Source organism: Macrosteles quadrilineatus, unplaced genomic scaffold, assembly GCF_028750875.1.
Source record: "Macrosteles quadrilineatus isolate MER2022 unplaced genomic scaffold, UCM_ALF_1.0 Scaffold_1__1_contigs__length_201487025, whole genome shotgun sequence".
Classification (NCBI taxonomy): Eukaryota; Metazoa; Arthropoda; class Insecta; order Hemiptera; family Cicadellidae; genus Macrosteles; species Macrosteles quadrilineatus.
Genome location: NW_026542594.1, coordinates 103,856,042 through 103,880,296, shown reverse-complemented (window position 1 = coordinate 103,880,296; position 24,255 = coordinate 103,856,042). Strand labels below are relative to the sequence as shown.

The 24,255-nt window shown below is 37.5% G+C and overlaps 1 protein-coding gene across 3 annotated transcripts in view; it reads left to right on the top strand.

The window, feature by feature from the left end:
- The first annotated feature begins 11,446 nt into the window (after nt 1–11,446).
- LOC129002906 (calcium-transporting ATPase sarcoplasmic/endoplasmic reticulum type) overlaps nt 11,447–24,255 on the top strand; it is a 111,150-nt gene continuing 98,341 nt past the window's right edge. For 2 of the 3 annotated variants that reach the window (XM_054431382.1, XM_054431062.1), the window contains exon 1: nt 11,447–11,581. The gene's annotated coding sequence lies outside the window, so the exon portion shown is untranslated. Of the gene's footprint in view, nt 11,582–12,781; nt 12,892–24,255 lie in introns of those variants that run through there. The other variant, XM_054431143.1, reaches the window with a different exon arrangement.

Here is a 24,255-nt window from a genome sequence, read left to right as displayed (position 1 = left end):
CCTTTCCGTCTATGTAGAAACTGCTTGACTGACTTCCAAGTGAAGCAACTTTAACACTTTTCCTCGGGGCTTTCAAATCGCGGGCTGACGGTTGCCCCTTTCCATCAACCCTCCTTAGTTTTCCTGTTCCGGTTCTGATGTGGTCGAAGGACATTTACTCCGGGGATGCCCCATCTGTCCACAGCTCCAACAGCGTATCTGCCGGCGACGTGTTTTTAGCGCCTCCAGAACTCGTTTCACCAGCTCCTCGATGTCGAGTGGAGATGTAGGTTCTGCGTCTGCCACACGGACTCGGGCCTGACCTCTCACCGACTGCCGTACAGCCTCGAACTCCAGTGCCTGTGTCAGTGCGTCACTCAGGGTCTTAGGTCTGGCGAGCTTCACTGCCTGTTGAGTCTCGGGTTCACGTAGACCGTCGAGGAATTTATCCACCGCCAAACTCTCGTAGACATCATCCGTGACCGATGGATAGGCGTTTCTCACCAGGCGAGCAATGTCGGCTTCAAACTCCTGAAGTGACTCGCTGGGTTTCTGGATCCGGTTCCGCAGTTGAGATCGGTAAAGCTGGTCCATGTGTCGATGCCCGAAGCGCATGTCCAATCTTCTTACTAGTTCAGCGAAATTCTTCCGCTCCGCCATTGGCATAGCATGCAGAACAGCTAATGCATCGCCTCGTAGTGCAAGGCACAGTGCTGAAGCCTTTGTCTCATCGGTCCACCCATGGACCATAGCCGCTGTCTCGAAGAGAAGCATGTAGTCCTCCCAGGGGGTTTTGCCATCGAAATGAGGAACGATGTTCTGAGGGGCAACGGCAGCAATGGTGGGCGCTGGCTTGGAGATCGTTTCTAGGGCGTTGTCCTGCTGAAGTTCGCCAGTGCTAGCCGATGACGCAGGTGTGAAGCTCCCCGATGCAGCAATTTCCTGCCTAAGCTTAACTAACCTATCTTCTAGATTTTTTTCTATACAATTAAATTTCTCATCTATTTCATTCATCCTACTTTCTAAATCATCAACTTTGCTAGAATACTCATCTAACTTGTTTAGCATTTTTGATTCTACATTTGACATTTTTGACTCTAATGTTTTGCTATTTTCTAACATTTTTGCCTCAATATTAGCTTCTAGGTTTTCTAAAGTTTTATTAGTTTCTGACATTTTTGACTCTAATGTTTTGCTGTTTTCTGACATTTTTGCCTCAATATTAGCTTCTAGGTTTTCTAATGTTTTACTATTTTCTGACATTTTTGACTCTAAGTTCTTAAGCATTTTATTCATATCAGATGTTTCAAATAAAAAGTTATCTGGGTCTTCACCTGCATCAATTAAAGCTTGTTTAAGGCGTGCCTGAAGGGCTGATTTAGTTCCACTAGTATCAAGATCTCGTTCTTCTAATTCTCTCCTAAGATGAGCTACTTTTAACTCATCAAGTTTCACACCTTTGAAAGCCATTTTTATGCCAAACAATTAAAATAATTTTACAATAAATGATTTTTTCCTTTGTAAACAAATTTACGACACAAATTACTAATATGTAACAAAGACCTCGAATCTTTCTAATATCTAGTACAACTAAAATTAAACTCAAGATTTTACAATTAAAATCGCCAAAATAATGCCGCTTTCTGACACCAATTGTTGCGGGCTTAGCAGGTTCTTTACAAATAAAACTTGGCGATTTTATAATAAATATTTATTTACACTAATTATTATCTATTTACATATAATTACAATTACCTAACACCTAACTAACCCTATCTAAACCTGGCTAAAGCCTATTCTAATTTACAATGTTTCTACTTACAGCTAGCCTCTACAGGATTTATCACTTCTGTTACAACACTGTCACTACACTGTCACTAGAGTCACTACACTGTTGCTCTCACTGTCACTACACTGTCACTGCCACTAGCACTAGCACTGGTCACTAACACCGACGGGAACTTGCTGTGACGATTCTCGGAAGACTCAACTCAACTGAACTGCCGTGTGCTGGAGGACGGTCCCTTATATAAGTTTTTCGTGGAACATTCTAGAGTGGAGAGTTCGAGTATCCGTTGTTTACAAACCGGCGTAGAACTGTAGAAGGTTCTGGAGGGCCTATTCACGTAGTCCGTTGACATAGGTCTATTGTCTATCACTGGTACGTTCGGAGAAATCCCGTTTTGACAAACAACCCTTTTGAGACGGCGCCTGGCTATTGTTGTGCGGGGCTCCTGACTTGTAACAATACTTTGAATTGCTAGCGTCGGCTGCTAGACTTTTTAAAAATTGAAACTTAATTTCTAAAAAACTGAAACCCTAAATTAAAATTATGGCTTCGACATTCCCTAGTTCTCAAAATTATCTTTCTTTCAACACAAAAATCATGAAAATCGGTCAAGTGGTTGATTTAGAATCGTGAAATAAAAAATCCCTGTTTCGTTTTAATATTATAGATTGATATTTTAAATTTAAATTTTGAAGTTGCCAAAATACTAATTATTAAATTTAAATGAAAATTATTTTTTAATTTCACTCTTCTTTATATTAAATCACAAATCCTTCCATCTTCAGTTTCTTCACTCACAATAAATCATTAGCAAAACTAAGTCAGCTGTTATAAACTTTAGAAATATTGCTGTGCCTTATCAATACAGTCTTTTGAAATATTAAAGAAACTGTATCTATAGGTACTATAAAAGATTTTAAACAAATAATTTAGCATTCAAGACAGCAGGCAAAACTAATATGATTATCAAAGCATCAAGGACTAAAAAATGTAATAGCAAATACAGTATATGTTTCATTGCATCTCTGATTTTACTCTACAAAAATATAAAAAAAAAAAAAAAAAAATTAATATACAAACCAGTTCTTTTAATCAGTTCCATCGTCCATTGCATTTACATTTTTACACTTGCCATTAAAACATAGTAACAGATATTTAATTGATTTTAGAAACAAAAGAACACTGTGTACTGCTTAGTTTTATGATATTTTCCTTGGTTTAATTTAATCAGTGGTGTGGCAAAACACAAATAAAAGATGTATCAAATAAAGTAAATGTGAACTGAGCTTGTTAACATAAAATAAGTTTATTTTGTATTACCATTTGATAATTAAATATAGTTACACATATACAACAGATTTTAGAAAACAAAAATTAACGACGTACAATTTAGTTATTGATGATATTCTTTAGTTTAATTTAAGCATAGGTTTAGCAAAACACAATAACTTAATTTACCTAAATATACATATAAAAACAATGTGGTGTGCAAGTTATGTTAAGTTAATCTAACATATGTTAAGCAGTTAGAATTTATTTAAAGTAGCCTCCAAATTCAAACAAAACATCTATACATTGTAATTTTCATACTGTTTCCATGAAAACATATTAATAACATTATTTTCATAACTTAGACGCTTTGAAAAATCCAAAGCAGAGCCGGAGTTGATACAGCAACGGTTATAGAATTTTTTTTATAGTCATTGACATAGTTTTAGAATAAATAATCCATGATAAAAGGTTGGATTAAAATAAACCTTCCTCATAGTTATGGAAAATATTATATTTAATTTCTTTGTATCAGCTGTCTGAAATTATGAAATATGCAGTTTAGCAGTTCTTCTTGTTTAAATTTAAATGTCAAAGCAAATGTAAACAAACATTGTTAGTGTTCTCATCGCAGCCATGGAGACCAATCAATATTTACTTTTAAAATGTTCACCTCAGAACTTTTAAAGCCAAAGGGGCAAAGCCTTAGGTCAGTATCGAAATGTGAATAGTCCTATAATGGTCCTTGGTATGGTAGCTATATTTTTGTAAAAATTAAGCCCAGTTGGTTCAGTAGTTTTTGCACCTATTAGTAACACACATACAGACAGACACCATTAAATTTTTATATACTGTAATAGTATAGATAGATAGATATAGCTAAGGGAAACAAAAACCAACTGAACAACATCAGGTCTTTAACTCTGCAATTTCTAAACAAAAGTACGCCAATTGAACAAATAAAAAAATTGTGACAAACAAAGGACAGACAAATTGTGGAAGTCCTTAAGGTGATGAAAAAAGCGGTTATCTTTATTAAAGAATGACTGACATTTTTAAACTTACTGCTGATGACAAGGGAGGTACCATGCATAGGTTTATCAATAACGAAGATAGGCAATACAGCTATTCACATTTGTTGGACATATCTAAAAGTTTACGATGGAGGATATGAATTCAAGCTACTAGCTTGTGTTAAGGGTATTGTGTAATGTTACAGCGCCGGAGAGGCAATCCAGCTACTCACACGTGTTGGGGATTACGTACAATGTTACGGCACCAGATAGTTAATCCAACTACTCACACGTATTGGGGATATCGTACGATGTTACGGCAGCAGATAGGCAATCCAACTACTCACGTGTGTTGGGGATATCGTACAATGTTGTGGCACCAGATGGGCAATCCAACTACTCACATGTGTTAGGGATATCAAACAATGTTACGGCGCCAGATAGGCAATCCAACTACTCACACGTGTTGGGGATTACGTACAATGTTACGGCGCCAGATAGTTAATCCAACTACTCACACGTATTGGGGATATCGTACGATGTTACGGCAGCAGATAGGCAATCCAACTACTCACGTGTGTTGGGGATATCGTACAATGTTGTGGCACCAGATGGGCAATCCAACTACTCACATGTGTTAGGGATATCGAACAATGTTACGGCGCCAGATAGGCAACTAACTACTCACACGTGTTGGGGATATATTACAATTTTATGGCACCAGATAGGCAAACCAGCTACTCACATGTGTTCGGGATATCTTACAATGTTATGGCAGCAGATAGGCAGTCCAACTACTCACATGTGGTAGGGATATCGTGCAATGTTACGGCGTCAGATAGGCAATCCAACTACTCACATGTGTTAGGGATATCATACAATGTTACGGTGCCAGATAGGCAATCCAGCTACACACACGTGTTGGGGATATCGTACAATGTTATTGCACCAGGTAGGCAATCCAACTACTCACATGGTTGGGGTTATCGTACAATGTTACGGTGCCAGATAGGCAATCCAGCTAATCACACGTGTTAGGGATATCGTACAATGTTACGGTGCCAGATAGGCAATCCAGCTAATCACACGTGTTAGGGATATCGTACAATGTTACGGTGCCAGATAGGCAATCCAGCTAATCACACGTGTTAGGGATATCGTACAATGTTACGGCGCCAGATAGGCAATCCAACTACTCACATGTGTTAGGGATATCGTACAATGTTACGGTGCCAGATAGGCAATCCAGCTAATCACACGTGTTAGGGATATCGTACAATGTTACGGTGCCAGATAGGCAATCCAGCTAATCACACGTGTTAGGGATATCGTACAATGTTACGGTGCCAGATAGGCAATCCAGCTAATCACACGTGTTAGGGATATCGTACAATGTTACGGTGCCAGATAGGCAATCCAACTACTCACACGTATTGGGGATATCGTACGATGTTACGGCAGCAGATAGGCAATCCAACTACTCACGTGTGTTGGGGATATCGTACAATGTTGTGGCACCAGATGGGCAATCCAACTACTCACATGTGTTAGGGATATCGAACAATGTTACGGCGCCAGATAGGCAATCCAACTACTCACACGTGTTGGGGATTACGTACAATGTTACGGCGCCAGATAGTTAATCCAACTACTCACACGTATTGGGGATATCGTACAATGTTACGGCGCCAGATAGGCAATCCAACTACTCACATGTGTTAGGGATATCGTACAATGTTACGGTGCCAGATAGGCAATCCAGCTAATCACACGTGTTAGGGATATCGTACAATGTTACGGTGCCAGATAGGCAATCCAGCTAATCACACGTGTTAGGGATATCGTACAATGTTACGGTGCCAGATAGGCAATCCAGCTAATCACACGTGTTAGGGATATCGTACAATGTTACGGTGCCAGATAGGCAATCCAGCTACTCACACGTGTTGGGGATTACGTACAATGTTACGGCACCAGATAGTTAATCCAACTACTCACACGTATTGGGGATATCGTACGATGTTACGGCAGCAGATAGGCAATCCAACTACTCACGTGTGTTGGGGATATCGTACAATGTTGTGGCACCAGATGGGCAATCCAACTACTCACATGTGTTAGGGATATCGAACAATGTTACGGCGCCAGATAGGCAACTAACTACTCACACGTGTTGGGGATATATTACAATTTTATGGCACCAGATAGGCAAACCAGCTACTCACATGTGTTCGGGATATCTTACAATGTTATGGCAGCAGATAGGCAGTCCAACTACTCACATGTGGTAGGGATATCGTGCAATGTTACGGCGTCAGATAGGCAATCCAACTACTCACATGTGTTAGGGATATCATACAATGTTACGGTGCCAGATAGGCAATCCAGCTACACACACGTGTTGGGGATATCGTACAATGTTATTGCACCAGGTAGGCAATCCAACTACTCACATGGTTGGGGTTATCGTACAATGTTACGGTGCCAGATAGGCAATCCAGCTAATCACACGTGTTAGGGATATCGTACAATGTTACGGTGCCAGATAGGCAATCCAGCTAATCACACGTGTTAGGGATATCGTACAATGTTACGGTGCCAGATAGGCAATCCAGCTAATCACACGTGTTAGGGATATCGTACAATGTTACGGCGCCAGATAGGCAATCCAACTACTCACATGTGTTAGGGATATCGTACAATGTTACGGTGCCAGATAGGCAATCCAGCTAATCACACGTGTTAGGGATATCGTACAATGTTACGGTGCCAGATAGGCAATCCAGCTAATCACACGTGTTAGGGATATCGTACAATGTTACGGTGCCAGATAGGCAATCCAGCTAATCACACGTGTTAGGGATATCGTCCAATGTTACGGTGCCAGATAGGCAATCCAACTACTCACACGTATTGGGGATATCGTACGATGTTACGGCAGCAGATAGGCAATCCAACTACTCACGTGTGTTGGGGATATCGTACAATGTTGTGGCACCAGATGGGCAATCCAACTACTCACATGTGTTAGGGATATCGAACAATGTTACGGCGCCAGATAGGCAACTAACTACTCACACGTGTTGGGGATATATTACAATTTTATGGCACCAGATAGGCAAACCAGCTACTCACATGTGTTCGGGATATCTTACAATGTTATGGCAGCAGATAGGCAGTCCAACTACTCACATGTGGTAGGGATATCGTGCAATGTTACGGCGTCAGATAGGCAATCCAACTACTCACATGTGTTAGGGATATCATACAATGTTACGGTGCCAGATAGGCAATCCAGCTACACACACGTGTTGGGGATATCGTACAATGTTATTGCACCAGGTAGGCAATCCAACTACTCACATGGTTGGGGTTATCGTACAATGTTACGGTGCCAGATAGGCAATCCAGCTAATCACACGTGTTAGGGATATCGTACAATGTTACGGTGCCAGATAGGCAATCCAGCTAATCACACGTGTTAGGGATATCGTACAATGTTACGGTGCCAGATAGGCAATCCAGCTAATCACACGTGTTAGGGATATCGTACAATGTTACGGCGCCAGATAGGCAATCCAACTACTCACATGTGTTAGGGATATCGTACAATGTTACGGTGCCAGATAGGCAATCCAGCTAATCACACGTGTTAGGGATATCGTACAATGTTACGGTGCCAGATAGGCAATCCAGCTAATCACACGTGTTAGGGATATCGTACAATGTTACGGTGCCAGATAGGCAATCCAGCTAATCACACGTGTTAGGGATATCGTACAATGTTACGGTGCCAGATAGGCAATCCAGCTACTCACACGTGTTGGGGATTACGTACAATGTTACGGCACCAGATAGTTAATCCAACTACTCACACGTATTGGGGATATCGTACGATGTTACGGCAGCAGATAGGCAATCCAACTACTCACGTGTGTTGGGGATATCGTACAATGTTGTGGCACCAGATGGGCAATCCAACTACTCACATGTGTTAGGGATATCAAACAATGTTACGGCGCCAGATAGGCAATCCAACTACTCACACGTGTTGGGGATTACGTACAATGTTACGGCGCCAGATAGTTAATCCAACTACTCACACGTATTGGGGATATCGTACGATGTTACGGCAGCAGATAGGCAATCCAACTACTCACGTGTGTTGGGGATATCGTACAATGTTGTGGCACCAGATGGGCAATCCAACTACTCACATGTGTTAGGGATATCGAACAATGTTACGGCGCCAGATAGGCAACTAACTACTCACACGTGTTAGGGATATATTACACTTTTATGGCACCAGATAGGCAAACCAGCTACTCACATGTGTTCGGGATATCTTACAATGTTATGGCAGCAGATAGGCAGTCCAACTACTCACATGTGGTAGGGATATCGTGCAATGTTACGGCGTCAGATAGGCAATCCAACTACTCACATGTGTTAGGGATATCATACAATGTTACGGTGCCAGATAGGCAATCCAGCTACACACACGTGTTGGGGATATCGTACAATGTTATTGCACCAGGTAGGCAATCCAACTACTCACATGGTTGGGGTTATCGTACAATGTTACGGTGCCAGATAGGCAATCCAGCTAATCACACGTGTTAGGGATATCGTACAATGTTACGGTGCCAGATAGGCAATCCAGCTAATCACACGTGTTAGGGATATCGTACAATGTTACGGTGCCAGATAGGCAATCCAGCTAATCACACGTGTTAGGGATATCGTACAATGTTACGGCGCCAGATAGGCAATCCAACTACTCACATGTGTTAGGGATATCGTACAATGTTACGGTGCCAGATAGGCAATCCAGCTAATCACACGTGTTAGGGATATCGTACAATGTTACGGTGCCAGATAGGCAATCCAGCTAATCACACGTGTTAGGGATATCGTACAATGTTACGGTGCCAGATAGGCAATCCAGCTAATCACACGTGTTAGGGATATCGTACAATGTTACGGTGCCAGATAGGCAATCCAACTACTCACACGTATTGGGGATATCGTACGATGTTACGGCAGCAGATAGGCAATCCAACTACTCACGTGTGTTGGGGATATCGTACAATGTTGTGGCACCAGATGGGCAATCCAACTACTCACATGTGTTAGGGATATCGAACAATGTTACGGCGCCAGATAGGCAACTAACTACTCACACGTGTTGGGGATATATTACAATTTTATGGCACCAGATAGGCAAACCAGCTACTCACATGTGTTCGGGATATCTTACAATGTTATGGCAGCAGATAGGCAGTCCAACTACTCACATGTGGTAGGGATATCGTGCAATGTTACGGCGTCAGATAGGCAATCCAACTACTCACATGTGTTAGGGATATCATACAATGTTACGGTGCCAGATAGGCAATCCAGCTACACACACGTGTTGGGGATATCGTACAATGTTATTGCACCAGGTAGGCAATCCAACTACTCACATGGTTGGGGTTATCGTACAATGTTACGGTGCCAGATAGGCAATCCAGCTAATCACACGTGTTAGGGATATCGTACAATGTTACGGTGCCAGATAGGCAATCCAGCTAATCACACGTGTTAGGGATATCGTACAATGTTACGGTGCCAGATAGGCAATCCAGCTAATCACACGTGTTAGGGATATCGTACAATGTTACGGCGCCAGATAGGCAATCCAACTACTCACATGTGTTAGGGATATCGTACAATGTTACGGTGCCAGATAGGCAATCCAGCTAATCACACGTGTTAGGGATATCGTACAATGTTACGGTGCCAGATAGGCAATCCAGCTAATCACACGTGTTAGGGATATCGTACAATGTTACGGTGCCAGATAGGCAATCCAGCTAATCACACGTGTTAGGGATATCGTACAATGTTACGGTGCCAGATAGGCAATCCAGCTAATCACACGTGTTAGGGATATCGTACAATGTTACGGTGCCAGATAGGCAATCCAGCTACACACACGTGTTAGGGTTATCGTACAATGTTACGGTGCCAGATAGGCAATCCAGCTAATCACACGTGTTAGGGATATCGTACAATGTTACGGTGCTAGATAGGCAATCCAGCCAATCACACGTGTTAGGGATATCGTACAATGTTACGGTGCCAGATAGGCAATCCAACTACACACACGTGTTGGGGATATCGTACAATGTTACGGCGTCAGATAGGCAATCCAACTACTCACATGGTTGGGGTTATCGTACAATGTTATGGTGCCAGATAGGCAATCCAGCTAATCACACGTGTTGGGGATATCGTACAATGTTACGGCGTTAGATAGGCAATCCAGCTACACACACGTGTTGGGGATATCGTACAATGTTACGGCGTCAGATAGGCAATCCAGCTACACACACGTGTTGGGGATATCGTACAATGTTATGGTGCCAGATAGGCAATCCAGCTAATCACACGTGTTAGGGATATCGTACAATGTTACGGTGCCAGATAGGCAATCCAGCTAATCACACGTGTTAGGGATATCGTACAATGTTACGGCGCCAGATAGGCAATCCAACTACTCACATGGTTGGGGTTATCGTACAATGTTAAGGTGCCAGATAGGCAATCCAGCTAATCACACGTGTTAGGGATATCGTACAATGTTACGTTGCCAGATAGGCAATCCAGCTAATCACACGTGTTAGGGATATCGTACAATGTTACGGTGCCAGATAGGCAATCCAACTACTCACATGGTTGGGGTTATCGTACAATGTTAAGGTGCCAGATAGGCAATCCAGCTAATCACACGTGTTAGGGATATCGTACAATGTTACGTTGCCAGATAGGCAAGCCAACTACTCACTCGTGGTGGGGATAACGTGCAATGTTAAGTTACAATGTGACTTAAGTTTATATATCGAAATGTATTTTTAAATTTGTTTTCCCCGGGATCCAGGAGGGGCTTTAGCTCCTGTAGCCCAAACCTTTGACATTTGGAACCGCCAGTGTCTGTAGTAGATAGAATATAATTTAGTTCTCTATGTTCATTTAAAGAAATTAAGAATTACAACTATGGTTATAAAATTAAGAAGTTAGATTACAGAAAGGTTTTGTTGATGATTTACACCAATCACGTTTTGTCAATTGTCAAGTATGTCCGATCAAATCGCTGTATTTTAACGTGCAAATTTCTTCGACCTTCTTGTGAATCCCAGAATCTCAGCTAAACTCTGTTACGTTTTCGCACAAACGGTTTCCCGGGCTGCAAAGAGTATTTCAGTTCCGTATTTAGTAATCTTGGTCGATTAATTGGTAAGATAGTAATGTTCCGGGATTTTGGGCCTATGTGAAGCGCGGTTGTAGCGGCGAAAATAATTCGCTTCTTAGTTGTCGGGTTGGTCACCAGGTGCGCTGCCGGTGGCTATTTAAGCCCCTACCCCCTTGGGCGGACGGCCCGCTCATCTGTGGCGTGTTCGTGGCGTTGTGATAAGTGATAATTCTCTCTGTGATAAACTAGTGGGTGATAAGACAATACACGAGGGAGGATTTACCTAGACCTCAGGTAAGAAGTGCATTCATACGTAACCAGCATAAGTCGTTAGTTTAACAAATTATATTTATGTACAAAAATATAAACGGATTATTACTTTCAGAATTCATATTTTAGTTTTTTACTTATTTAAAATAACAATTAATAAAATATTTCTTTTGTAGATAATAATTTGATGATTATAAATTGTAAAATTACATTCTAAGTGGTCTAAACTTTTTTAACTAAATAACACAACGTCTCTACTAAATGCTGCATAATGTTTTTAGTTACAAAACGAACAAAAATAAATTTATCTTACAAGACAAAAATCATTGTCAGTTTTACTATCACCCAACAAATTTATAATTTAAATTCAGTGCTACAAACCATCACGGCATTACAAAAAGGCCTAATGTTATTTTATAATCTACTTTTGAATATAAAGATAAATGTAAAGCCTTAATATATGAGCACATTCAATTCAAGTGAAAAGCTGGCTTATCTACCTCAATCAAAGCGGAGTTTGCACAGTGGAGAATAAAATAAACGTTGGAACGTAACAAACTGTCCTGTGGACGCGATCGGCTGATTTCTGACATGACCTCTCTCTCGCTGCATTTACCGATGTGTAGCAGGTACTCGGAGGCATGCTTCAAAGGCTAACGAACTTCAAACGAGTATTTATCATTGCTAAATATTACAAAAAATGTCGATGTCATCAGACTAAAAATTTGCAATACATAGCTCTGATTCTCGAAGTCGTGCTAAGCGTAATGCTAAATTAACACGATACACATAATAATATAAAAAAATCAGTATACTTATTTCTTAAAACAACCCATAATTCTAGTAATCGTCATAAAAAGATCAAATTTCTAATCTGCCATAGGACATTTTCCTTTTATACGAATTGATTATAATCTTTTAATGTTATAAATAATTTTAAATGAACAAGGTATTGCAATAATGCATCTCACTCAATATATTCGGGCATTATTTACGACTATGGGGCGGTTTGGAAAACCTCCAATATGTCTGTTGGTCCTAAGCGAAAGACGTCAACGGTTTGTCTCTTTGAACAATTTATGACATTGCCAACAAGTTTCTTTGATACAGATTCCGACCAAGTTTATCAGCTGTAGTTAAAAATGAAGCCATTTTCAACGTCAATAGATTTTGAACTCGGCGTACCTCCTCTCTCGTGACGGTGTAATAAAAATAGTTAAACCTCGGTACAATAATAGAAGAAGCGGCACGGTAACTAGTGTAGTGACTAGTGGCCAGTAGCCCCCGGACCAACACACTTACAGGAGCTAACCTCCTCATATCATCTGTTCGCTGTAAGTTTATACCTCCATTGTATAACGAAAGGTATTGCACTTTTACGATTATTAATCTTATACTACCTCAAAACAAGTATAGAAAAAATATGAGGAATTTTACTGTCGTTTCGTAGTCAACGTCGACTGTGGACATAGACTTTCGATATTATAGTTTTATAAAAAAACTTTAACTAAAAATATAGTTAGACTTGAATAATAGAGACATAGGCATATAGGTAATAAATGAAAATACAACGTGGTGAAATCTTTTGATGAGCTATCGTTATACCACCATGAAGCTATGGTTGTATACGGTTACTAAAGCCTCGGAAACCCTTATTGATAATACTATGTATACAACGTACTGAGTATTCGATCTATTTTGTATCTGATACACGTTTACTTATTATGTAAAGTTATGGTAACTACTGTTAGGTACCTTTAGTGCATTGTATACATAACTGATTGCATACAAATTATCTCGCAAATCCATATACTGTATGAGCACAACTTACTTAGGCCTAATCTGAAACTTGCAACATAAAACAAATACCCAAGCAAGTGACACTCTGGTTAATGGTATTGTAATAATAATGTAAATAATGCTGGTTGCTGCTATTCAAACGTGTTAAACCAAATAATCATATTTTATTTTAGGATTCATAGAATGGTCAATTTCAACCGTTTTGCCATCATTGTGAAAAAAAACTTAATCATTTTAGATTTGCATGAATCATATTTTACAAAATAAATATGACTTAAACATATTATAAGGGAAAGTTGTTATAACGTTTACAGGAGAGGTTAATGGCGTGATGTGTCGCAAACCTCACGTGTATTGGTTCACTATTGTTGAAAACAGTGGGATTAAGATCGAAAGCCGAAACATGTACTATCGAAAAACAAGTTACTGTAAATTTATAAGTTATGTTTATACCACGGATGATAAATCTTTGAATAAGTTTAAAGTTTATTAACGGTCCGTGAATGAATGGATATCCCACCATTATGAATACTAGTGATAGGCCTATATCAAAGATGAAATTTGTAATTTTATTAAGAAGATAGGAAACATAATGATTGCACTTGACCGTAATCATACTAAGATCTTAAATCGAGAGCCAATAACGCTTCCATGAATCGGTTGAAACAAACTTTACTCTAAATTAACATACAGATAACCTTTTTTACCGTTTACACAAGATGCCTATATATGATTTATAAAAAATCTGGAATCCATCCGTACATTATAAATTTAGTATCTATTTAAAAGAAATGTTAAAACACAGTACGAACAATGGAGAAATATTAAGTCTTTCTTTTTGTTTCCAATCAAATCAAGACAGAACCATTATACAATATTTTTCGAAAATTCTTATTGATAAACCTCTTCTACAAACGGTACATGAGAACTTACACATAGCCCGAAGTTCACTTTCGAATCCCATAAGGCTCTTTGCCAGTGAACACCAGTACAAGGTGTTATTTTGGTTGTTATTGTTTCTCAGATAATTTAATTTTTGTTTGTTCATTGTTATAAAGATTGTTTACAGTTTGGCGCTGTGGTAAAAGGCTTCCAAATGTAATATATAGGCATGCTTCTCTTAAAAATGTAAACTCAAGGGCTTAAAACTATCGCTCAAGATAAATAGTACCTTAACGATTTAATCTTCATAACTTGGAGCCGTAAAGTTGTAAGTAAATTAAAAAAATAAACCTATTACTGACTTCGTAGGTACTATCCACAATGATTTCTTCGATCTATATTTCTTTCCAAATCGTTATGATAAGGTGAAACAGGAAAGCCATATACTAGTGTTTGTTATTAGCTAAATCCATTTCTATCCCTATTCACGAACCGAAACTATTGGAAAATATTTGTTCAGGACATGTCTTCAAAATTTTTAAATGGTTAATAAAAGGCTACGTAGCTATATCCTGTACGTAACAGGTCTGGCTGTATTCAAGCTTAACAAATGTTAAAAAATAATACAAACGAAGCAGAATTTAAATATGTAAATGTGTTGTATACATTGTTTTATGCTAAATATCCTTAACCATAGCAAGTCTGTTATCGTCTGAAGCAGAATTATTAATATACAAATTGACATTGACAATTGTTAGTTTTAATTTATACGTTATTACAATTTTAATTGAATTGATAGTTAACTTAAGTTGATTAAAACTGTTAATTTAGATTCATCAAAACCATTAACTAACACTTCAATGATACCGATATTTTTTAATTAGTTACACAGTGACAACGATAAACATGGCGCAGTACAGTTAGTAGGTATATATATATACTAGGCGAAACCCGTCGAAATCGACGGTTACTTTCAAGACTTACGTTAATTCATCTAACTGAGATAAATTGGGTGAAATATACATATTTTGAGCATTTAGCATTGTTTAAAGAGTTATAAGTGTAAATGATGTAAATGATGGTGTAAATGACTATAATGATATTAATTGCGTTAGTTGCCAAAATTGGTTGATAATTCAATGAATAAAATATTCCCCATACCGTACGTCATCGGAGTTATTATTAGTATGTTATCTGGTATCTCTTCCTTTGGAAGAACCTTTAAATCGTATTAAAATCGCATTGGTGGATCTTTTGTAGCTAAACACTTCCGTGATTTCATCAGTGTAATATGATTTTATTTCAAAAGAAAATATTTTTTGGGAAGACATATTCTAACTTCAAAGGGAGGTATATCCGTTACAGTGTAAGTTTGATTTTTCCTTCGTCACGTAAGGGCAGTTCATATCGTACTTCTGAGCCAATGAATGAACCCTCTAGCATAGTTTTCAGAAATTGATTGTGGGGTTACTGTTAAAGCTAGAATTCCTTGACATGGGGGATGTCAGTTAGTTGTCTCAGCCTTATCAATAACATAAAGTTGTCAATATAATCTCTCTACCGCATGTTAGGTGTAGTGGAATATACTTGAAGTGAAGTTGGCTTTTATTCTTGAACTGTTAGGGGCCTCCTAGTTCATATGGTCTTGTGGCTTCATTGGCAACAAATAATGCAAATGACATAGCAATGGGACATTTCCAAAAAAAAAAATAATGTAAATTGGCTAATACGTATATATTGACGACATTGACGTTTACATATTGTTAAGCAACGTATCTTATAAAGGATTATGCGATCTAGTTTAAAAGGAATATGACCTTTCTGTCATGACAGTAGTTGTTAAATAGTATTTTCTCTTTGTATCATAGTTTACAGCCAAAATGTCGTGTTATTTTCAATAATGTTACCAACCCAGTGCACCAAAGTTTGTAATACAGGCCCTAGGCAGGAGCAAATAATTTGTCAAGATGGATACCATTTTAGGCAAGGTTTCTATGTTTGGATCTTATTAGACACGATAATAGCAGATATTTCTACATAAATATTTGATATGTGTAGAATAATATGATAAAATGTAGGCAACAGTGGTGAAAAAGGTAGACACCAACCCGTACAATAGATATAAGATAGTTCAATAAGAAATAATTTAAGAATTGCTGTGATAAAAGGATTTTCCTTTCATAATGGATTTCATAATGGAATGTTATATTGCAAAACATGACATGATAAAGAAGAAAATCAATTTTAAAATCGGAAAATAACATTGCAAATACTTATTTGGTAGAATTCAGTAACTCCCAATAAATGTGTGATGTTTGAAATACAATTTAAAAATGAACAGCTGTTTCATTAAAAAGTATTATTCACATGGCCAAAATGTAAACAACTCTGTGGAGGGATCTTTAAAGGCTTCTGGGGCGAAGTCCTAAGGGATTTTGCTTAGTTTTTCTTTTGGTAACTCATCTACAGACCAAGACCTTTCTTTTGACACCTCTACCAAGTTTCTACGCCCAGCCGTTCTCTTAAATTAGTGGGGACAAAGTTTCCAATTAAATATTTAGATTCCCCCATGTTAATCTTATGGGAGAAACTCCAACTTTGATGGCCTGTGGGGCAAAGCCCGAGGACTTTTATTACATGAATTGGTGAAAGGGGGCGTCTACACAAAAAATACTTTATTTTGACACGTAGTTTGTAAGAATCCGTTCATTATTAACGGAGGAGTAGTGTTTTGTAGAAATCGCCTTCACGTATTATTTATAAGGATGTAGCCTGTAGGCAGGCAGTCAAAGCATATACGAATTAATATAATATAGGCCTAATAAGTAACATAATATTTTATATTACTTTATCTATGGTTAAAGTCTACTGTGATTATGCTTTGAACCTTAAAAAAAAACAATACTTTGATCTTTACATAAAGTAAATAATTAAATATTTACTTGTCTGTGGCTTAAGCTACACTGTAATGTTGTAGGTACTCCACGTATTAGGGGACTACTTTTAGGTAATTGATTAAAACTGTTCTAAAATCTTGTTAATTGACTGAGAGATCTTCTAGTCTAGAATAGTTAGTGTGTAGTTGCCATGCCAGGCGAGAGAGATAAGACCAACATTCTCCTAGTTGACTGTTGTTTATTGTTGGGGTTCACGACATGCCACCTTGCCCATCTTATTCTGATTTATGATTCCCAAAAATTCCTCAACGACTCATTAAGTATTGATTTGTATCAAACAAGAAAAAGATAAGCAATAAATTAGTAGTACATATGTAACACTACATATACAATTTTACTGCCTGTTTTATTTGTAAATCACTGATTAGTGATTTGATCACATATTGTAAATGCCCGATGCATAGCTTCTTTTTCGGCGTTTAGGCCTATATTTACTCGTCGGTATTTTATGTACTTATCTGCATGGACCTCTCATAATTTAATGTTCAATCTTTTTGGAAAAAACATTCTCATGTAAGGAAACTATGCAGATTTTAAATAAATTTTTAATTACTACAGTTTATGGTGTTAAGTATGAGAACATTTGTTAAAAAAATAGCGTTTCCCTTTTATGTAACAGCCTAATTTTCATTTAATCCTATTTGTTTTATAGACCTCAGATCTTGAAATATGGGTTTCAGAACTATTGTTTCAATTTGAAAGTAGTCTTCGAAGCTGAAATAGTAATCACGGCATTTCCAATACGTAGTCCATTAGTGTTTACCTACAGTTTCGAGTTCCAGTAAAGAATGCAACATTAGCCAGACTAGGCACTTCTTCTAGGTATTTTCACAAGAGAGCGACTTCAGTGAAAATACAAAATTTTAAATTTCTATTAGGGAAGTAGCTATTACCGTAGGTCTCATGGTAAGACCTAAGCCCGGGACCGATTTACTTTTTCATTTTGATGTCCCCAGAGGCCAAAAACACCATTTGTTCAAATTTATATATATACTAGCAGAGTACCCGTCCTTCGTACGGGGTTGGCATATAAGTATCAAATGCTTATAGCAGTTATGAGTGAGGACATGGTTTAAGAAATTTCGGTTCTTTTTGAAGTTCGTTCGCTACGCTCACTCACCTTTAGGTTGGAGCTCGTTCGCTGCGCTCACTTTCCTTCAGGTTAGCTCGTTCGCTACGCTCACTTGCCTTCAGGTTAGCTCGTTCGCTACGCTCACTCGCCTCCAGGTTGAAGTTCGTTCGCTACGCTCACTCACCTTTTGCTGTTGTCATAAATGTAAAAGAAATAATAGTGCTAGTGCTGCACCCTGTTGGTAATCCTTGTAACTTTTAATGCTATTGAACATCATAGAACAGAACCAACTTGTTTAATTGAAACAGCTGTTAAGATTCATTAATTCCATTTCTCATAAGGTTAACATGGGAAACTCCAGAGCCACTGGGGCGGAGCCCCGAAGGATTTTTGGGATAAAAATATGCCTATATGTTAATCGGGAATGTAAGCTATCATCATGCCAAATTTCAGCCCGATCCGACCAGTAGTTTTTGAGATTAGCTCATACAAACACACACACAGACACCACCTCTTCTTTATAATAGTATAGATAGATATATATATATATATATATGTGTGTGTCCATCCGCACGATAACTTGAGTAATTTTTGTCCGATTTTGATAAAATTTGGTTTGAAGGTGTAAGGCGGGATAAACTTGTATTAGTTCGCGAACCAGCATGATCGGACCATGGGAACGGGAGTTTATGGGGGGTTTTATGGGGTAAAAATAGGGTTTTCCCATTTTTGACCCTAAAAACACAAAATTTCACAATTTCTTTTTAAACCATTTTGTAGAGCTAAAAAAAAAACAAATAATTTAGTATATTGAAGCGTTATTATGCGCCTATTTGTTACGGAGAAAATTCAAAAAATTGTAATTTTAAAATTCCCATGTTATTTTTATGGAGAATAAGTCAACTGTTGTAGTTTGCTTGTTTATGAACATATTTTGATCAAATTTGAAAAATACATTAATTTCTTACTAAACCACAGTACCTTGTAACATTTTACATGAAAAAAAAAACTTTTTTACCCTCCCTGTTGCAGCAAACCTAAATAGGCTACTCATTAAACTAATTCTGTTTAAATAGGGAATAAATGTGATATTTTTAAGGAGACATTTTAGTTTAAATCCAATCAGACAAATTGAAATTCGCTAAGTCTGCAGGTTTGCTGCGGCGGGGCCGGCGGGGGTATCATTTTATTTAAGCCTATTTGATAAAAACCATGTTTACAATAAGGTATCCTTTAGATTCAATAAGTTTGTTACCTATATATAATACTACTAGCTTACCCCGTCGTGACTTCGCTCGTGAAAATTTAAGGTAAACAAACGGTTGAACATATGTGACCACCTAAGTTAATTAAACTAAGAGAGAACTTCTTCATTTACAACATTAACTGTCCTACCAGGAGCTTCGGAATGCTCACTCTGAAACCACCTACATAATATTTTGGACAGTATAAGATAACTATCTCCGCTGTATCTGCTTTTACATAGTTTTACTGGTTTACATGCTTGAACCTTGTTATCCAATAGTACTGTCAAATCTCCCATATTGGGAAGTTTTATGTCTGATCTTAAAGTAACATTAAGTGATATAAAAACCTTGCACGATGTTTTATTGTGGTTCTTATAATCCTCAAAGTGGCTAAACAGTTGCAGGTCTACATTGTCTATGATGTTTTAACCAAGCAAAACGTACTCACATAAAAGTGTCTTTTCTCAATATGTGGCTTCATAGTATGCATTTCTAAAAAATACCATAAAAAGCTAGTAGTTTTTACATAATCAGCTAAAACATGAACTGGGATTGTGAAGCAACATACTCATCTGAAATTGCATGATTGTGCCATTTTTTAGCCTAGAGATGGACGCCATTGAACTTATCAAGCACTTCTGATCTTCTCTCTTTGAGCATCCAGTATATGCATGTATATGTACATTATATATGTACATTATCATAAAGTCGTATAGTGATAGAAGAAGGCAGATGTCATCCCTTAAAATATTAGGCGAAACTTGATTGCAAATAATCGTTCCTTTGATATTGATATTCTGAACACATTAAATAATTAATATACTTACGTTATTTAGTTGCTGAGAAACAAATCTTAAAAACATCAAAAAATAGAGTACATTTTCATTTTAAAATTAATCAAGTGTTATGCAGTTAAAAACTAAACACCAATTATTTTCAAGCCACAAAAAATGCAAATATTTTCAATTCAATCAAACATAAATACAACCCTGTTCCCTTAGCTAATAGTATAAAATTCAAAATATTCGTCTTTTCATATGTAAAAAAAGATATTTCTCTATAAGAAAAACATCGGAACTTTAGAGGCCACTGGGGCAGAGCCCTGATGGAATTTCTTGAAAACGCTTCTTATTGCACACCTAGAGCCTAATTAGAATATCCATGCCAATTCCTGAGTTTATGAGATACAATGACCAGTGAGTCAGTGAATGTTATTTGACTTCTATAAGTATAGAAGAAGATACCATCCAATATTATATTTTAATAGCAAAGTACTCCTTGTGACATATCAAATGAAAGAGCATGAAAAAAGAAAGTTTTTGGTGGAAAAAAATTTAAAATCGGCTCATGAATTTGTGAGATAATCCCCCCCCCTTTTCCCCTACCCATAACTTGTTTTTTTAATAGCAAGTTACCCGCCCTTGTGACATATCAAATGAAAAATAAATTTCACCAAAATTTTTTTTTCATGCTCTTTCATTTGATATGTCACAAGGGGTACTTTGCTATTAAAAAAAAATCAAGTTCCGGGGAAGGGGAGGGGGAAATATCTCTCAAATTTATGAACCGATTTTTAATTTTTTTCATCAAACATTTTCTTTTTTTATGCTCTTTCATTTGATGTGTCACAATCGGTACCTTGCTATTTAAAAAAAATAAGTGGGGGGCAGGGGGGGAAAGGGGGGGAATGTGAATGTAACGTTGAATTCAAAACAATTGGGCCCCCTACGTCAATAGATGATTCCCGCAAACTGCATATTTCTATCTATTGCGGTTTTTACATAAATAAAGATGCAAGTTTTAAAAAAACACCCTGTATATAAATATATTGGTCTTCGTAGCAAAAAAGTAAACTACAATGTATATGTATATGTTATAGGTTTAAATTGTCACTGTTTACATTAAGATTAAGTCCTTCATTTCACTTTGACATTCAGATAATTGAATTGGCCCTACTGGTATTATATTGGTCTTCGTAGCAAAAAAGTAAACTACAATGTATATGTATATGTTATAGGTTTAAATTGTCACTGTTTACATTAAGATTAAGTCCTTCATTTCACTTTGACATTCAGATAATTGAATTGGCCTTACTGGTATTATATTGGTCTTCGTAGCAAAAAAGTAAACTACAATGTATATGTATATGCTATAGGTTTAAATTGTCACTGTTTACATTAAGATTAAGTCCTTCATTTCATTTTGACTTTCGGATAATTGAATTATCCTTACTGTTATTATCGCTATATAGTTTTCTCGGTCTCACGGTTGTATTTTAAACTATTTAAGCACTTGGCAATTACAGTATTACTGGCAGTTACCTGGCGCGCGTTGCTGCGCTTTAACAACTGTTATTATAAATAGTAATTTGTTGTTTGCTCAATAATAAAAAATGGTATACCAAAAACAAAATTTAATGCCAGTGGATAATAGTATTTCATGACTAGGGCCTAGAGTGGATCTTTTTGACCCGAGATCAAGTTTTACGATCGAGGCGAAGCCGCGGTGGAGAACTAGATTTTTCGTCATATTGCATCATTAATTAACAAACTAAGCTAGAAAACGAAATATTTATTATGTAAAGATAACCTCTCAAAACAACTTCCGACTTGTTTTCAATTCTGCTAATGCAAATAAGCAGCTTTAGTAAGCGATTCATTGTAGTAAGAAGACATGTTTACCTGATGAAAACACATTATTTTATTCTTATTTTATTCTTTTTACTATGTCGTTGGTAATAGTATTCTTATTCTTATTCTAATGCAGCCAAGGTCCCACACTTGTATACCAACGAATCACTGTCCCAATATACAACTGCATTAATTATGTTCTTCATATTATGATCATTTTAGGCCAACCTAGTTGTTTAGGTTTAGTTCATTATCGCCGAAGATATTTTACTTTAGTTAGATGTGTTGCTATGTCTAAGCTGGGTTTTCCTAGGCGCGGAAGCGGAGAGCGGAGAGAGGAACGCGGAGAGCGGAATTGAAATTACATGGCATTCCGCTCCGCTTCTAGGAAAACAGTAATATTAAATTGCCTAAGACAAGTGGAGTCCGCTCTACGCGTTCCTCTCTTCGCTCGCCGATTCCGCGCCTAGGAAAACCCGGCTTGAATCTAACTTGTGTTGAATTAGCTGTGTCGTTATTAAAAAACTGTTAGTGATCTTCTTATTACATGCTAATTTCGAATACATCGCAAGTAGGGAAGTTCGTAGAGGAAAATAATATCTTTCTCAAACTCTATCAATGTATTATAATAATAATAACTAGTGTACCTGTTGCTCGAATTCGAGCAATTGCTAGGTATTAAAGGCGTTATTTTAAAACGAATAGCAGTCATAATTTCTTATGACTTTAAAACATTCGACTAAAAGATTATGGAAATACTCAAGATGTACATAACAGATCGATATAATCAACATTTATTGTAAATAGTGTTTTCTATAAATGGCCTTACTCATAGCCGCATTAGGTTTCCAGACACATTATGTGTCCAAAAGCCTAACATCACGACATTTCCTCTCCCCTTTATGGGCAAGTTTTCATTCCTTTTCTTTCTTAGTTTTTATTGTGTTTTTTTAGCGACTGTATGTATCCCTGGGTTTTCCTATTTCCCTAGCTAATTTTCTGCACGTCTCAATTGTTTCCTTGTCTCTCATCATGTTTTATTTTCTCCTCTCTAGACCTCTCTTATCCAAGACTTATTCCAGTTCTCTCCAACTTGTTTCCTGAAGTGACAAATTTATAAATACGTGACTCGCGGTTTTTATTTCTCCACATCTACATACTTCCTCTTCCACCATGTGAAATCTTCACAAAATCGCCTTGAAATTTTCAATGTCCTGTGACAAACTGCGTTTCATAATGGCCCATCTCCCAATCTTGTTCCAGTCTCTTTCTGATGTTAGGTATATATCCGAACGTTTACCTTTAAAACGTTAACATAAAACACTCTGTTCCCAACGCATTTGCCACTCATCTAATATCTCCTCTCTTCTGTTTCCAATGTACTCCTACCCGCCTCCTTGTCTTCCAAAATCAACAGCTTATGCAGCGATTAATCAACAGTCCTAAATTGAATGTGAAAACTTCAGGCGGCTTTTGGAGAGCACACTTAAACCCAACACGGAAGGGTGTTTGCTGTATTCGGTTATCAACGACAATAATAGTATTATTTGTATTTCGTTCGCGTCAACCAGTTAAAGTTTGTTGGCCTCCTCCTATTGGGCGTCTCAATGTCATAGTCTCTATTATGTCGAAGGTTTTTTTGGTTATGTTTTGATTTTGTGCAAAATTTTTGTATAACACCAGCTGCTTCAAATTAGTGTCAATTTCAAAATATTCATCTGTTCAAATGTAAACAAACATTTTCTCCCTAAGAATAACATGGGGACTTTGAAGGCCACGGGGGCAGATCCTTGATGGAATTCCAAAGTTTTTTTCTTTGATGGCAAAACTACATGCTAAGACCTTTCTAACGACACCTTGGACATGGTGATCGGTAGCACCAACACTCCAAAACAATTATGACAAAAATATGCCTAGCGTATTAAATATATAGATAATACAAACAAGTATTGGAATGTTTTATCATAAAGTCCGATATATCTAGTAAGAACATACATTTAAGAAAAATGCTACAAATAGTTGATCCATGTACCCTAATGTACACAGGAGCAGGAAAGTAGAAAAGTATATAAGAGACTAGCTGTACTCGCGGGCTTTGCCCCGTTTAACT